This window comes from Bactrocera oleae, chromosome 3 (assembly GCF_042242935.1).
Source record: "Bactrocera oleae isolate idBacOlea1 chromosome 3, idBacOlea1, whole genome shotgun sequence".
Taxonomy (NCBI): Eukaryota; Metazoa; Arthropoda; class Insecta; order Diptera; family Tephritidae; genus Bactrocera; species Bactrocera oleae.
This window is the reverse complement of record NC_091537.1, coordinates 86,086,157-86,103,662: the sequence shown is the minus strand read 5'-3', so window position 1 is coordinate 86,103,662 and position 17,506 is coordinate 86,086,157. Positions and strand designations below refer to the sequence as shown.

The 17,506-nt window shown below is 32.6% G+C and overlaps 1 protein-coding gene across 3 annotated transcripts in view; it reads left to right on the top strand.

Annotated features, from left to right (window-relative positions):
• Positions 1 to 17,506, top strand: part of ck (myosin-VIIa ck) — a 63,007-nt gene that overhangs the window by 8,290 nt on the left and 37,211 nt on the right. The gene's annotated exons all lie outside the window — the stretch shown is intronic.

Sequence of the window (17,506 nt, the reverse complement as noted above, 5' to 3'; positions counted from 1 at the left end):
AAAAATTTTAAATGTTTTCTTTTTTACTTACGTAAATATGTGTTTTTAATTTTAACTGCTCCAAAAATTCTAATTTCAATTATTTTAATAAAATTACTTCGAAAAATTTTGAAATTTTTTTTTTTTAATACGATTTAAAAATTAGAAATGCTTTGTTATACTTATTAGAATATCTTTATATTAACTTGTTTTTACAAAAATTACAGTTTTAATATTTACTAACAAAATTATCTCAAAAATATTGCGAACGTTTTTCAAAGAAGAAATTTTTAAACTTTAAAAAATGTGTTTTTTGTATTTAAATATTTTGATATTTTTCACTTCTACAAAAATTACTATTTTATTCATGTTTAATAAAATTACCACGAAAATAGTGAATACATTTTTCAAAACAGACAACTTAAATATTTTTAAAATTGTGAAAATATCTTTTTTCACTTATTTGCATATGTGTTTATATTGTACATAAATTCACTTTTACACAAATACATATATACATTTTTGGAATTTTATGGGTTAAATTCTTCACGCTACCATTTACCTTTACAAATTGAGCGCGCGAAATTGCTTCGGTAAATTTGGGTAAATGGTGAAATTTTATTTAAAAGATCTTTTAGCCGCTCTACAATGTCTCGCTTTGTAATTGAAAAACAGAGTTAAAAAAACCAAAAAAAAAAAATCAAGTTGGATATACAAAACGTACAGCAAAATAAGTGTTTGTTCAGCAAAAGCTTAAAAATATAAGAAATAAGCCAAAAAACCAACAATAACAGCAACAAAAAAATAAACTTTAATGAATTCTGTATTTTTCAATACTTAATAGCTTTTTTACACTTATAGCCAACATTTATTTATTTACTAAACAAACAACAATAAATACTTGTAAAAATTCCGCATTCGCCGCTTTTTCTGTGTGTGCGTATGTGTGTGCATGTACAAAAGTGCTAAATGCTAGATTCTACTTCAAGCGGTTCTTTTCAGCCGTGTGCACGAGCTGCTGATTTTTACAAGCATCTTTGCTTAACAGCAAATACAACAACAACAACAATAATAATAATAATCAACGATTGACCTCAATGTCTTGGAATTGCTGGCAATTTTTCTTCTTTTTACTTGCTTTCATGCAACAACAACAAGTTTACTTAAACTTATTGCAATGTCAGCATGTTTCACTGCATATACTCTACGTAAGTATATATGCATATACATTACTATATGTGTGTGTATTTTTGTTTGCCTTTCTTGTACAACTTGTTCGTATTGAGCTCTGAGATTTAGTGAATTTCCGATCGCGTCTGATAACATACTTAACTTAATACACACCGAAATACTTACCTGCGTATCTACAAGTACATACATATGTATGTGTGTCAACACTTCGAAAATAATTTGCTGGGCATTATAGGGAAAGTAGTGTAATTGTTCGTATTGTCTGCCTCTTAAAATCGGATTGAATGAATGGCAAGTCGCTAACAGAAATACTAGGCCACACAAGTACACACATTTATAAATATATGTATTTAGTAAATAAAATATTTTTAGCACAAAATTATGTCACAACTGGCTTGATAGCTTTGATAATGAATAAATTGAATTTTGATTAATATTTTGTATACAAACACAAATACATGCATAACCACATTAAAAAGTACATACAAACATATAGGTATACATGAATATGTATTTATAGATAGATGTTATAAGTACTTTTTGCATTTTTTGTAATTAATAGCCGTTGTATATAGTTAATTGCATATAATCAGTAAGTAATTTATTTTTGTAATCATATTTGACTGTACAAAGTGCAATATGGAAAAAGGAAAAATTGAATTAAATAATATATTCAGTAGTATAGTACAAATATATACTGCTATATATTAGTCACAAGACAATAATATTCCATCATGACATTGCACGGCCTCTTGTTGCAAGACCGGTTGAAAACTATGTGGAAAACAGCGATTATGAAGTTTTACCTCACCTGCCTTCTATCCCAAAACATGCTGCTTCTGACTACAATTTGTTCCGATCGATGCAGAACAAACTCACTGGATTGTGGTACACGTCATAACCGAGTATCAAACATTTGCTCAATTCATTTTTGGCCACCGAGCTGGCGCAGTTCACTTGCGATAGAATCCACAAACTGCCAGAAAGATGGAAAAATGTTATAGCTTCAGTTGGGTAATACTTTGAAAAATAAAGCACTTTTTCTTAAACAAAGGCCTACGAAAAGATGATAAGTGCCATCTAGAAGTAGAAAATGTGTTGGAAAATATTCAGTGGAAAATCACGTCCGTTATGGATCGTGTATGTGGTCGTTTGCGATCATTATATTAAGCGTACGTCCGTCATTATAATAAATCCATTATATTTGCATTAAATTGAAGGTTTTATTTAGCATGATTAGAATGATCCAATGATCTGAGACAGTCAATATCACAATTGAGCCGAAGATGGTGATTTGTTAAAATACCAGCAAGAACATTCGCTTTAGATAGGAACATGTAGTAATCACCTAGAGACAGGTCTGTACTATAAGGTACTATAACGCATAAGAACCTTCCAACTAAGCCTTGTCCTGATGGAAGACTATCCCTCTCCTATTGGCTTAGCCACTTCTTGTTTTCTTCAGACGGTCCAATTGTAGATAGTACAAGTCCAAATTATGTTTTGATTGTAGGGGAGCAGTTCATAGTAGATAATTCACTCTCAATCTTACCAAACACATAGTAAAATCTTCCTGACCGTCCATCCTGGTTTGGTCACCGTGATTCGACCACGTTACTCTTCGCTGGTTTTTATCACCGTTAACTAGTGTGGCCCCATACATGGGTAATAGAAACAGTACTCACTTGACGATCGGACTCAACGATTTCCATTATTTTATCGATTTTTTCGACAATTTCGAATTTCAAATGCAAGTATTTCAATTTTAGACGCTAACTTCGAAAATCGGAGAAGTTAATTTTTTACTTATCACTCAATCTCTAGGAAAAAATTTTGTGTTATACTCGTATTTCTAAAAAGTTACCTCGCCTTAATCAATTAGAAACTACTTACAGGCACTTCAAGTTACAGACCTCATTTGTGTATGTGTTGATCCATTAAGAAGCTGTCGTCCATCTTTGTAAATTATGACGGTACCGCAAATTGATAGCAATGTTAATTTGACATTTCCTCAAGTGTTTCAGACATAAGAAAATTGAGAAGTTCGATTGAGCTGCTTTATTTGATATATTGGACGAAGTAATCGTCATAACTTCGATATTATTATATTTAGTCCACAGGAAAGAGCACTACAGCCATTGCTCTATATTTCTTCAGAACTAAAAAATATTTAAATTATTTAAATCGTTCGCAATATTCTTTTGAGAAAGTGTCCACTTGTCAAAGCTAATGTACAAATACTGCCTTATACCCTAACATTAGCCAATTAAAGCCATTTAAGAATATCGCGGATATATATTTTTAAGGCAACGTTGCCAGTTTTTTTATACATTTAAGTTAGGTTAAGTTGTATCTCTGATCCTAGATATGAGGATCATGTATGGATAGTGAGTGACAAGATCTTTGTGATGCCTAAAACGCGTGAGGCGGTTTTTCTCGGACCAATAACGAATATACTTAGGCAAACAACTTAAGTGACTGCACAGTCGCCTTCCTAACAACTTCCACAATTAGCATTCGCTATAATATGTATTCAACCTTACAAGGGAAGGCAATCCCTGATAAATGCTAGAAGACAGTAGAGTGAAACGACCAGAGGATTACGTTTGGTAAATCCTACCTTCGTGATGCATTACGACCTTAAAAACCTTTAAAAGTACAGCATGTTAAGTGTTAATACCATTACCGGTTTCACTCTTCATTAAAATATTGCATTATCGCTCTAATTGTTCACAATTGATTTAATATTGCCAGCTTCGCGAAATTTTATCACTCTCCTTAAGCTTACTAATTTCTACAAGCTGCATTATTAAATTAAGTATCTAAATATTTAGCGCTCATTTGTGGGTAAACTAATATAATTTTTGCATTCTAATTTATTTATTCATCTTTCTGCATTAACTTTTTTAATGTTAATTTCATTGTAAATAATTTATATCCACTTTTATTGCCCTTGATTTTGGTTTCACCTTGAAAACACACATAGAGATGAGTGTAAATATCTGGTTTGTAGTTTTACCTGCAATTCCAGCTAATTTCTAAATTGTTTGCAAGTCGTTCCCCTCGACGTTGGGTATAAAAAAAAAATTCCACTCATATGACTTCATCAAAGCGGCTTAGAGTTGACGTTTGAAAAATAGCAAAACACCAAAACTCTCAGTGATTACGTATTGAATAGCCGTTAAACTCATAAAAACATACAATTTACTTGAAAGACATTAAAAACACAAATAATAAAAAAAGTCATGTGAGTGACAGTTGCGTCAATTAATAAGCAATATGACGCTATGCCGTAGATTTATTTACATGCAGCAGTAATACATAGTTATAAAATATAGTATGAGTGTATGTTTGTATGTAAGTATCTATCTGCAATTAGTGTAATTCCGATGCATTAATATTTATTAAAATCCTTTAGACCGGTATCATGTGTATATAACATCAAATAATATATATGAGCTGTGAGTTAGATATAGATTTATATACCATACAAATATAAATGATCAAGATGACCAAACGAGTTGAAGAGTGATTGTCTGTCTGTCTCTCCGTCCATCGGTAAGCGATAACTTGTGTAAAAATTGTGATATCTTGATGAAACTTAATTCATGTTTCTTGGCAACCAAGAAGGGTTAGTATTGCAGATGGGTGGAAACCACGCCCACAAAACGCCATTAATCGAAAACTTCCAAAGTACCATAACTAAGCTCCACAATAAGATACAAGGCTGTTATTTAGCACAACGAATTACATTAAGAAGAGTCATCTATGGTTGAAACAATTCTGTTAAAGTGGGCGTGACCCCACGCCCTAATAAGTTAAATGTACATATCTCCTAAGCCATTCAAGCTAGAATAACCAAATTTGCGCAGAGAAAATCCTTCTAGCATCCCTAGCTGCTCTGTGAAAACGGGTGAATTCAGATTATAACCCTGCCCACTTCCTATAAAACGGTTTTGTTAAAAACTACTAAAAGTGCTATAAATCTTTAAATATAATATGCCAGAGACATAAAATATTACAACCAAGATGGTATGAGAGAGCTTTATAGGAGCCTGTGTCAAATTTGGACAATAGGCGTGGCACCGCCCACATTTAGATGGTCACCCCTATCTCGAGACCTACTGAATCGATTTCCACCAAATTTGGTAGGTAACATTATCCTGACGTTTCTACATTACAGTTCGAAATCAGATGAAAACCACGCCTACTTCCCATATAATACAATTTTAAATTCTATATGATTCTTTCACTTTCCAGTATGCAAATCAAGAACCAATCCCAATTGTATCCGGATAAAACTTTGCAAGGATAGTGCCTTTTAGACGTGCCGCCTTATGTCCAAAAATTGTTCAAGTCGGATCAAAACAATTCAAGCCTCCAGATAGCGAATATGTGGACCCAGTTCCTATTGCGAAGTTTTTATTGCAAATATCGGTCAACCTGTTAGATATATTATTTAAATTCGAAAATAATTTTTACGACTTTGATCCTTGTAAATTGCGAAAGTTTAAAATATTCGGTTACACCCGAACTTATCTACTTGTTTAAATTGTTTTTTCTTCATAGAAAATTTTTTAACATCACACAAATTCGGAAAATATTTCTTGCAAAAAAAAATTGAAAAAAGTTAAAGTTGTTGTTTTTGCCTATATTATTTTATGCCTAGAAAGTTTGAAAGATTTGTTTTATAATTCGAAAAAAATATTTGTTGAAACCATTTACAAAAAAATTAAATTATTTATTTATAACTTTTATTTTTTATTTCATGGCATGCTTGTAAAACATCTATTTCACATTACAAAAACTCGATGAAATACATATTTTTAAAACAAAAAAAATCTGCGAAAAGTTCTAATAAATTATATAATTTTTTTTTAAATATTATTATATGCAAAGAAAGTTTGAAAAATGTTTACATTAATTGAATTAAAACAAAAAATCTTAAAAATCTTCAGAAAAAAATTGTAATTAATTTTTAAATTTTATAATTTTGTAGAAAAAAAATGTATTTATAGAAAGCTTGAAACATATATTTAACATAATAAAGAGTCTAAAAAATTTTATTGAAAAAAGCAGAAGATTTCAGAATTTTTTTATAATATAGACCATATACTCATGCCTTAAAAATTTTTAGTAATTTTTTTAGCTTTGAATAACATAAACTCTAAAAAATATTTCTTGAAGAAAAAATCACAGAAAATTTCAGAGAAAAATTCACTCTTTATAACTTTAGTGATCACTGGTGTTAGTTTACACGCACTCCAACAACAGTAAACAACTAAAAGCTACACATTAGCGATATCAGCTACACAACTTTGTCTTCATCCGCGTCTTCAGCCTCAGACTCGGCTCAATTGTCAACCAAACATTTCTTTCATTTCACCACTCAACTTTCACTGATGACATGCTGCTGCTGCACGTCTCATTGTTGTGGCCTATACTACAATGTTGTCGTTGTTGTTGCGGCTTGAAGTTGATGACTGCACAGTGAGTTCACTCACAGCCAGCCTTGGCCGCTGGATGCTGCTGTTGCTGCTCATTTGTGACTTTTTATTGTGTCGCTAATGTTGACTGTCTGTGATAGATTGTTGTTGTATATAAAGTATACATATATGCTATATATGTATGTGTGTATGTGTTTCTGTACACAAAGGTGCCATTCGCTTGCTCATTTATTTGTTATTCAACTCCACTGTCTTTTTTCTGTGAGCCAGCTTTTGTGAGCTGAGGATTGTAGTAGCTTACAAATTAACAGCGAATAACAGACAAAAGCAACAACAAAACCAACAAACGATTGCAGTAAAATGACAAACAATGTGTAATCACAAAACTTATCATATGAAAAGCAAATTACTTTTTATTTCTATTTTCTCCTCCTCATTTTTTTTAATCTTCCAATCTCACGCTCACATTACTCTCTTGAGCAAAATACATAATCTACGATACAACAATAGTTATATGACACGAAATCCAACTCGCTGGCAGCAAGTAGCTTAACGACAGCGATGACGACCTTAAAATGAAGTACAACTCATTAAGAATCGGAAAGTAAGAAAGAAGAGAGATAAAAATGTAGTTGCTGCCGCACATAAAAGATGAAAGCAAAATCCAAAGGTAACACAGGTGAATATACACACATACATACAGCGAAAATTAAGCGGAGTACAAAAAAATGAACGAGAATTAAAGCGCGAGAATTTTGTTGTTGTAATAGAAAAAATGTTTTGTTGCTTGTTGTTGTAATGAGTGCCAACTAGCAAAGCTCTAATGAAAAACACACGTATTTAGATATAGGTATGTATGTATACATGCGACACGTTTATATAATTAATATTCACTTAAGAATTTCCTATTTGAATATGTTGGCAACACTACTGCTAATTAACAATAATTTGACAGTTGTCGGCTATTTTTTGACACATATAAAATTTCAAACAAGAAAAATCTTTAACTTCGGTTGTAACGAAGCTATAATAAACTTCACAAATAAAAAATGTTCCATACGATCACTTTATTTCGGGGGTCGGTTTGTATGACAGCTACATATATGCTATAGTTGTCCGATCTCAACAAATTTTTTTTTTTGAAATTTATAGCATTGTCTTAGACAATAGTCAATGCCAAATTTCGTAAAGATATCTTGTCAAATAAAAAAGTTTTCCATACAAGAACTTGATTTGACAAATAACTGATTTTTTGGAGAAAAAAGGACGTGTGCAAAATTTCAGAGCGATATCTCTAAAACTGAATGACTAGTTTGCCTATGACAGACGGATAGACGTTTATGGCCAACTCGACTCAAGGCGGCACGCTGATCATTTATATATGTATATATTTTAGTCCCCGACTTTTCATTTTGTGTGTTACAAAACTTCAGCCTGTTCAGGGTATCAAAATATGCGAGGGCTTATAGGGCGTTTCACAAGTTAGCAAATTTTTATAAAAATTTATTTTATTTTATATCACTTCTAGAGTATACTTAATTTAAGTAGGTGACATTTCACCAATTAGTCGATTGCGAAATTACTCGAAATTTAATTGATTTATTATTTATGCAGTAAAGCTTACGATAATATTAAGTTATTAATTTAATTTTTTCTTGAAAGTCGGTTAATGTGATTGGAGGGGGATGTTATTGCCACAAGCTTAATATAAATCTACCATAGGCTTAATATTCGCTCGACGTTTAAGAAAAGACAAGATAGTACATTTCTTTAAAAATATTTCGAGGTCAATATGTACGAACAGTAGTGTAACTCAAGTCGAGAAATCAATAAGGAAGTCAAGCCGCTGCTTTAGGGCTTATCCATGAATCCAAAATGGTTGCCATTTTTTAGAACATTTACGGCTCTAATATAGTGTACTTGAGAGTATAGGTATTTAACTACTTGTACATTATGACTTCACCTGAGCAGATTACCGCTGAACTGGTTCAATTGTAAGGTCTCTAAGTCCATGAATCTGCAGTCGAAGGTCAGAATAAGAAATAAAAAAAAAAACAGTCTACCCACACCATACCCACAATGGTCGGTTCATCATTAACGGAAAGTACCCGGATTTTTATTTGACAAAGAACTGTTTAAACGTTGGTATTCCACAACATAATTTGGGGAATGTTTTATGTCGCTTGAACCACTTATAATACTTCATACTCATATAAACAACAATCACTAGAGTCCGACTTGTATGTATGCTAATTATATATAATCATCTTCTCATGCAGAGTTTATGAGTTTAGACAACTTGAGACGTGTTTCCTTAGTTTGCCCATCATTATTTCAGAATAAATTTAGGAAAAATATATGAATTCATTATTTTCTCTCAAGCGAAAACGGTCTGCCGTCGCAAGCGTTTGCCAAGCCAGAATTGACGGACAGGAAGGTTTTGCTATATGTTTGGTGAGATTGGCAGGGAATCATCTCCTATGAGACGAGCTCCTACGTCAAAACTCCTTATTTAAAATTCTATCGTCAACAATTGGATCGTTAAGAAAGCAATTCTCCAGAAGCAGCCGGCTTAGGTCAATATGAGAGGCTTTGTGATCCTTGAAGACAACACCAGGCCACAACACATCTACATATAGTGACTCGCCAGAAGCTCCAGAAGCTTGTTTGAGAAATTATTATGCTTTCACCTTATAATTTGGAGCTGGAACTAAATAATTACTACCAGTTTCGGTCTATGGCGAATGATTTCGTTGGCGAAAAATCCGTCCCAAGAGAAGCTTATGAATATCGTCTGTCCCAGTTTTTTGCTCATAGAGATGACTAGAGTTTCCAGGTGTTTACGCCTTAATTAAGTTAATTTTAAGTGGCTTCACTTCGAAATGACGCTCAAATAGAATCTTGGATATTGGTGGCAGCAAAATGGAGGTAATCACCTGTTTCGATCGGAGAGTATTGCCGAGATAATGTAATTCTACGACACTTATCGGTACAATAGGAATTGCTATAAATGAATTGACTGATAACAGAAGTCATAAAAACAATTACTTGTATTTTAATTCGTAACCTACGAATATTGCTTAACTATAGCACAACAAGCCAAGAATTTGGAAGGTATAAATTACTAAACAAAATTTGATAAAAATACGCGCCAGACCAAATAAAGAGGCTACAGCAAAGCAAAAACAAAATAAAAAAATTAAAAAAAAAATATATATAAAAACTTATCACATTGAAATGCACGAGATTAAAATTATTTTTTTTTTAATTATAATTTTTTGTTGTATTTATATAACTATATTCTGGCTGTTTTACTAATTATGCCGCAATTTATCTATCACATTTACTCTTATCTGCGATGACAAAGAAAACAGGGTAATCTCGTTACGTCACCGGTATTCAAATGTAGACTCACGGCACACACACACACAAGCAATAGATTTATGTGCGTCTGCCGCCTTTAAATATTGCGGATGTTCAACTGAAGCGCGATAAAAGCCATTATTGTATAAATTTCATAAAAAGCAACAACAAATTAAGTAATGAAGTAAAAAAGCGCTTGCGAAACTTTATAAAAAGAAGAATTCTTCAAATTTTACGCGTACCGTGCCGTTTACATAATCCGTTAGTTGGCACTTGGGACATGTGCACCGCATTTCAATAAAAAATACTTGTATCTACATACATACATACGTACAGACATCTGTAAAGCGCTGCGTGCATGCGCATTTTTTCAAGCTTGCAGTTTCACTTTCAAGCACGTACATATTTACATACAAATTTACTTATGCAGCGCACATGCCTGCATAAGATATGCGAATAAACCAATTAAAAAATGCGAAGACGCATTTTGACTGACAAATTTAGTTATTTATTTATATTTAGCTGCAATTGTTTGAAAGCGAAGGTGAATTTATTCATGTGTTATAATAAAAGGTATGGTAAAAACATAATAAAAAACTCAGACAGTTGAAGAATTAAAAGCTACTCTTGAAGGAAATTTTTCAACAGCAAAACCATTTACCATAGGCAGGAACAACTAGTAATTACTTCTTGCCAGGTTCGGAGCCCAGACTGTAAAGTGGATGTATAAGAACCTCATAACTAGGCTCTGGGAGTTTCTAGCGAATCACTATCGATGTGTATAGCCTGAAGTTGTCCGGATGGAATACGGTTCCTCTTCTATTTAGTGGTAAAGGGTAGTCAGAATTTCAAATAATCAATATTTTTTTTTGAATTTTCGTTAAGTGTAATATCTTAAAAATATTCTCTGAAATTTTCAAGTTGAACCGATAAATAGTTTTTGAGTTATTCGACAAATAACAAATAGCGCTCGGGTACTTCAAAGCGCTCGGAAGCTCTAGTGTGAAACTTTAAATGCGTTTTTCTCAAAACTATGTTTTTTGAACTGGTGACAACTATAACTCGAAAACCGCTGGATGTATAAGAACCTCATAACTAGGCTCTGGGAGTTTCTAGCGAATCACTATCGATGTGTATAGCCTGAAGTTGTCCGGATGGAATACGGTTCCTCTTCTATTTAGTGGTAAAGGGAAGTCAGAATTTCAAATAATCAATATTTTTTTTTGAATTTTCGTTAAGTGTAATATCTTAAAAATATTCTCTGAAATTTTCAAGTTGAACCGATAAATAGTTTTTGAGTTATTCGACAAATAACATATAGCGCTCGGGTACTTCAAAGCGCTCGGAAGCTCTAGTGTGAAACTTTTAATGCGTTTTTCTCAAAACTATGTTTTTTGAACTGGTGACAACTATAACTCGAAAACCGCTCAGTAGATTTTAATGAAATTTATACAGCTTTTAGAATACATGATTTTTTTTTTCTCGAATTCGTACGATCAATTAACTGTTGATTTTTCCCAAAAATCTAGAAAAAAAATTCCTGAGGCCGCCATTTTGTACGCTTGTTAAAATAGCTTCGTTCTTTCTTATTTTTTGTATCCTGAATAGGGTATATTAAATTTGCCACGAAGTTTGTAATATTCAGAAGAAAACGTCGGAAACCCTATAAAATATATATACCATATATATATACCAATGATCAGCAGTAAAAGCTGAGTCGATTTAGCCATGTCCATTTGTCCATCTGTCTGTCTGTATATACAATATACGATCTAGTTACTTAGTTTTCAGATACCGATCTGAAATTTAAAACCTGACATTTTCTCACTAAGAAGCTGCTCGTTTAACGGAACGGAACTATAGCATATAATTGCTATACAAATTGAGCAATCGAAATTATGCACTTGCTTGGAAAAGTCTTTCATTTGACAAGATATCTTCACGAAATTTGGAATGGATCATTATCTAAGGCAATAATGGAATCTCCAAGGAAATTGTTTAGGTCGAATCACTACAGCATATAGCTGTCATACAAACTAAACGATCGGAATCAAGTTCTTCTAAAGAACCATTTGTATTTATAAAGGGTAGTATAACTTCGGTGTAACCGAACGCTGTTTCTTGTTATTATTATTGTTATTAAAAAGAGTGGTTACTAATTCAATATATGTTATACTAATATATCTACAGTTTTAAATATTTTTTTGTTCTTAAATTTAAGATGATCGAAATCGCATTATCAGTTAGTCTCTCAACCTCCTAAAAATATTTAGTCTGTTGGTAGTACGAATTCGGCTGAAAGATAAAATGTTACGCCTCCGCATTATACTAATATTCTACTCTTTTTAAAATTATTAAATGATACTAAAGTTCAATTTTATGAAAAAATACTTATTTTCGTATGGGGTTAGTCAGCAACTGCATAATGCAGATTTGTGAAAATTTTTGGAAATATTTACGTAGACAACTTCTAAAACCAAATTTTTAACAGAATCAGTATGCGGAAGTTGTTTAGTGATATTTATTGTTGAAGCTAATCAATTTGGCAAAAGCAACTTTTAAAAGCCCTATTTTTCTAACAAGACCATCAAATTTTCATCTAGGTAACTAAGAAAATCCAACGGTATATCAAATTAAAATTAGTTATGGGTTCTATAAGGCATTGATCATACGTTAAAAATGTGTTGACACCTCTTGCAAATATCAAAGAATATCATATTTATTTATTAAAATATCAACAGCGAAAATTTATTTATTTAATGACATCATCATAAAAGTAGGCAACACTCTGTGTATTTTGAAATAGAAATAAATTTTTATGCATTTACGATAGTGTTTTACCATTTTTCTGCCAATTTAATTAAGAATGTTAGATATAAATTATTCATATATCCAAATATTTTAATTTTATTCATATATCTATAATAATTATATTATAATTTACTAACGTTTATAGCAATTTTATTTGCTGTCAATTAAGCATTACCTACATTTAGGCGTTATTTTCATATTGTCGTAAAAATATTTTTTAATTTTTTATAATGCAAAATTATTAAACATAACCAACTATGAGTGTAAAACTTTATTGCAAAATACAGTAAAATTTTTTTTGAGAAAAAAACCAAAAACGGTCTTCCACAGATGTAGCGACTCGGCCTCACCCAGTGTACGATTCAATTCAATTTCAGAATAGAGATGAACATACTTTACACACACATAAAGTCAGTTCCCCAAGTTTATTCGACACCATGACTGTATATTTAAACTATAACACAAGCCAAACTCTCAAATTCTCAACCATATCTATCTAACTTCATACCCTTATTTTATATTGTACATTTATACATATGTTTGCGCTACACGGATATAAAAAGTGCTTAATTTCTGTATGTTTGTGTGTATGCGCACATTTAATTGAAACACTTGAGTGATGAGTGATTTAGATACGCATCAGTTGATAAGCAGAAAACAAGCATAGACAAGTGTGAACGCAATCAACATTTAATTGCAAAGTTCATAAATATGAGGGTGTTATCATGACGCCTACAGGGAATCGCATGAAATTTAAAGAAGAAAATAACAATAACTGTTAATTTTCGTGCAAGAATATGCTGTGCAAGACCTTATATATTGAAAGTAATATTACAGCAAATGCAGCTCCGAATTGCTTTCACTGAATTTCTTTCACGTTTATTCTTTTTCATTCAATTTTATAATACCAAATATCAGTTTGGTATTAAAAAGTTTTTAAATTTTGATTCAAAAAATTTTGACTTACTTCTAAACTAAGATATATATATTTATATATATATAACTACCTCGATTAGTGTTATGAATAATTTGTTGGTGAATAAAACTAGTATACTATGCAGCAACATGTTAGCACAGGTGACTTATGCTTACGATAACTACAACAACAATGCACTACACTACACTTAATTAAAATCAGTCAAAAACGGAAATAAGGCAAACATTTCATAAAATTTTTTTTTTCATTCACATTCGGTTGAGTCACCGAATTATGCCACAAAACTCGAATAAAAAGCAAAAATTTAAACCCGGAAAAAAACAAAATTTTGTTCACACTCGTGTCTTACTTCAGTGCATAACAACGGCATATTCAACAGAGAAGTAAATATGTATACACATATGTAGGTGCAGAAACAGCCTCGCAAGCTTGAGCTTGCCTCCAGCAATGGCAAATCATAGTGGCCATGGAAATGGTAACAGAAATCCACTTAAAACGCGCTGGAAAAACAAAAAAAAAAAAATCTAACAAGTGTAGCGAATAGACAGACGAACTGCGTTGGCTACTTGTTGCATGAAGTGGTTAATACAAATGCATATGTATATACGTATATAAGTATGAGTATGCGCTTAAGCAAATATTGATGTGCACCACTGTGGCACTGTTAGTGTTTTTGCTTCACGTCTGCATTTGCGCACGCGTAACCAACTAACCACATTTCGACGTCCAATAGTCATACATTACATACTTAAAACATGAAAATACTGAAATGACTCATACTGCTTTGCACTCGCTGCATTTACTGTGTGCAACGTGCAACGGTATGCTTGACTAAGCCGGTGGTGGGCGTAGCGATGGCAAATGTATATTTGAAAACAACGGAAATTGGGTTGATGCTTCGTATCTTATATACATGCGATTTCATTAATCGCAGGAGGGTCATTTATTTCCGGCTCAATGTGAATTAATGTGATTTATCATTGAACCACAAGGTATTTAAAGTATTTTTTATTTGATTTTTGATTGCTTTATGTTCATCGTGAGCGTCGATAGCACTTGAGTTCAGAACACTATTTCTACATTATTTGCCACAAGAGAAAAGCACTAGCTGTAAATACATCACATTTTGATTTGTAAAGCTAGAAGTCACACACAGAATTCTTTAAAGTTTTTTTACCAGAATTACTTTAAGGGAGAATTGCTTCTGAAACTGATATAATCTAGCTTGTAACGTTTAACTCACTTTAATAATTAACGCCACCCCAATTGGCGGTTCATCTCAAAGAGGAATTTTTATTAAACTTGCAAAGTCAGCATATTGCAATTGTGGTACAGCGGTACAATTTGCTCTAGAAAATTTTGTTCTGAACACAACTAACTGCCGAAGATATTTAATATATAATCTTGTTCTATAAATTCATATATTAAGTGTTTAGTTTAGGTTATTAATGGGTATCTCGGGATTTCATTCTATTCTGAGAAATTTTTTTGGATGGCTTTGAAGGCGTACCATCTGATCAAATTTGACAAGGACTGGTCTATTTAAGCTGCGCGCAAATCCAATCGACAAAAACTGATTTCTTTAATGGGTACAACCTTTTTTATGTTTGTGTGAAGTTCGAACTCCATAGTCAATTAGTGTGTGTTTGGCAGCAGTTTGTATACGACGCGAAAGGTTTGTGAGGCGGTAACAACTAGTGCATCCATCTGTGTTAATGACGATAACATCGAAAAGTTAAAACAAGAAAAATGTTGACGCCGGTTGCACCGAAGCTATAATACCCTTCACAAAAACAAAAGTTTCGCTGGTTCGTACAAATCAGCAGCTTCTTGAGTAGAAAAGAACGTGTGCTAAATTTTAGATTTAGAACTGAAGGACTAGTTCGCGTACATACAGACAGACGACAATGGCTAAATCGACTCAGCTCTTCAAGCTGATCATTTATATACATACATATAGATTTTATAGGGTCTTCAACGTTTCCTAATATTTCCTGTTCAGGATATAAAAACAGTGCTTGAAAATCGTTGTGTTGGAATCTGGGAGATAACAGAAGATCTCAACATCTCTTATGAGTCGACTCAAAATGTTTTGGTTAACGTTTTGGGTGTGAAGCATGTCAATGCCAGACGCATACCAAAAAACCTGCTTTTTTTGTAAAAACGACGTCGAGTAGAGATCGCACAAGAGATGCTGATGTTAGCTGAGGACCCTACATTCATCAAACGCATTATTACTGGTGATGAGATCCAAAACTCAAGCAATTGGCTATCCATAAATGAATCCGAAAACGAAGTCTGAAGTCCATCCTGGCTTATACCAAGTGTATGGAAAATTAAATTAAACGTTGTCATGCTAGTATTGGCTCAGAAGCCTATTTTGAAGACGATAATCAAGATTTGTATTAAAATAATAAAAACGTAGTTAATTTTTGTTGTCAGTCCGAGTTAAATTTGATCAGTTGGTATGCAGACGAACTGAAGGAATCCAATTAAATATTTAACACTAAAATAACTTCAATTAACGCTTAGAGGCATACATTTTCATTTAAGTCGTATTTAGAAGGGTTCTTTGTAGTAACAAAAAGCCCTTGGTAATAAAGCTTAGGAAAACCTTTAACAGCTGGTCGACTCAACTTTTGGGAATACTCTTTTTCTTAGACACTACCCACTCAGCTTGCAGACGATACATACCGCGTTTTGATAAATGACGTTGATGTAGGGTTAAATTCTTTTGTACTCGGACCTTGCAGCTGATTTTAGGTTTCTTAGTACAAGAAATAGGGTATCTGAATTGAAACTGTATCTAGTTCTTTTTGAAAGCGAATTATGACCAGCATTTCTCTTTTTTCGAAAGAGTCGATCGAGAAATGGTTGTACGCTGATTGGCCTCTCAAGAAGAAATATATGAAATGATGATACACTGACTTGATTTTTTCCGATTCTAGGTAAGGTCCATTCAACAGAATTTCGGTGTATCTACAAAAGTATCGGAATAATGCCTACCCCTTTTCACAAGACTAATAAAGAGAGAAACGATTAAATAAATTGATTGAGGAATGTAATCCAGTTTGCCACTGAGACTACCTTCCTTCCCTTGTCACCAACAGCAAGTATCATATGTTAAACTTTTGGCCGTTCTGGGAAAGCCTAGTACTTTTAGCGTTGCTTTAAAAGTACGACAATTTGCCATGCACTATTAATGGGTTAGGTCTAATGCATATGTATGTCTATATATGTATATTAGAAGCCGCAGAGAAGTTCTCGTAATAAAAAATGAGATTAGTACGAATATAAAATAGTGAGGTTGTTGGCCGACTCAATTGTCTTCTCAAAACACTTAAATTTAAGTCGTTATTACTCGTAAAATTTCGTTTTCTTTCACTAAACTTCACCTGCATACACACTCAAAACTCAATTCAAAATTTCGGATATTATTTTCGATAATATTATTTAAATGTGATGTTGAAAACTTTCGTTACAAAAATTTGTCTCACGCACAAAACGGCAATCGTGTCAGCAACAACAACAAGGAAAAACGCTGTCGCAGTAGCCATAAAACAAATTATGCCTACTTGGTGGGCATAAAAGCACAATTCATAATTTTTGGTAAAACACTTTTTATATGTGGCCGATATTGTTTTTGTAAATCAAATGATGAAACGATTGCTACAACAACATGCACAAGCGTTCCGCATGTAGCGGTGAAAATCGGTGACTCCAAAAAAAAAAATCAAAAACCAAAACAAAACACTTCCTACAAAGCGTGACACGCATA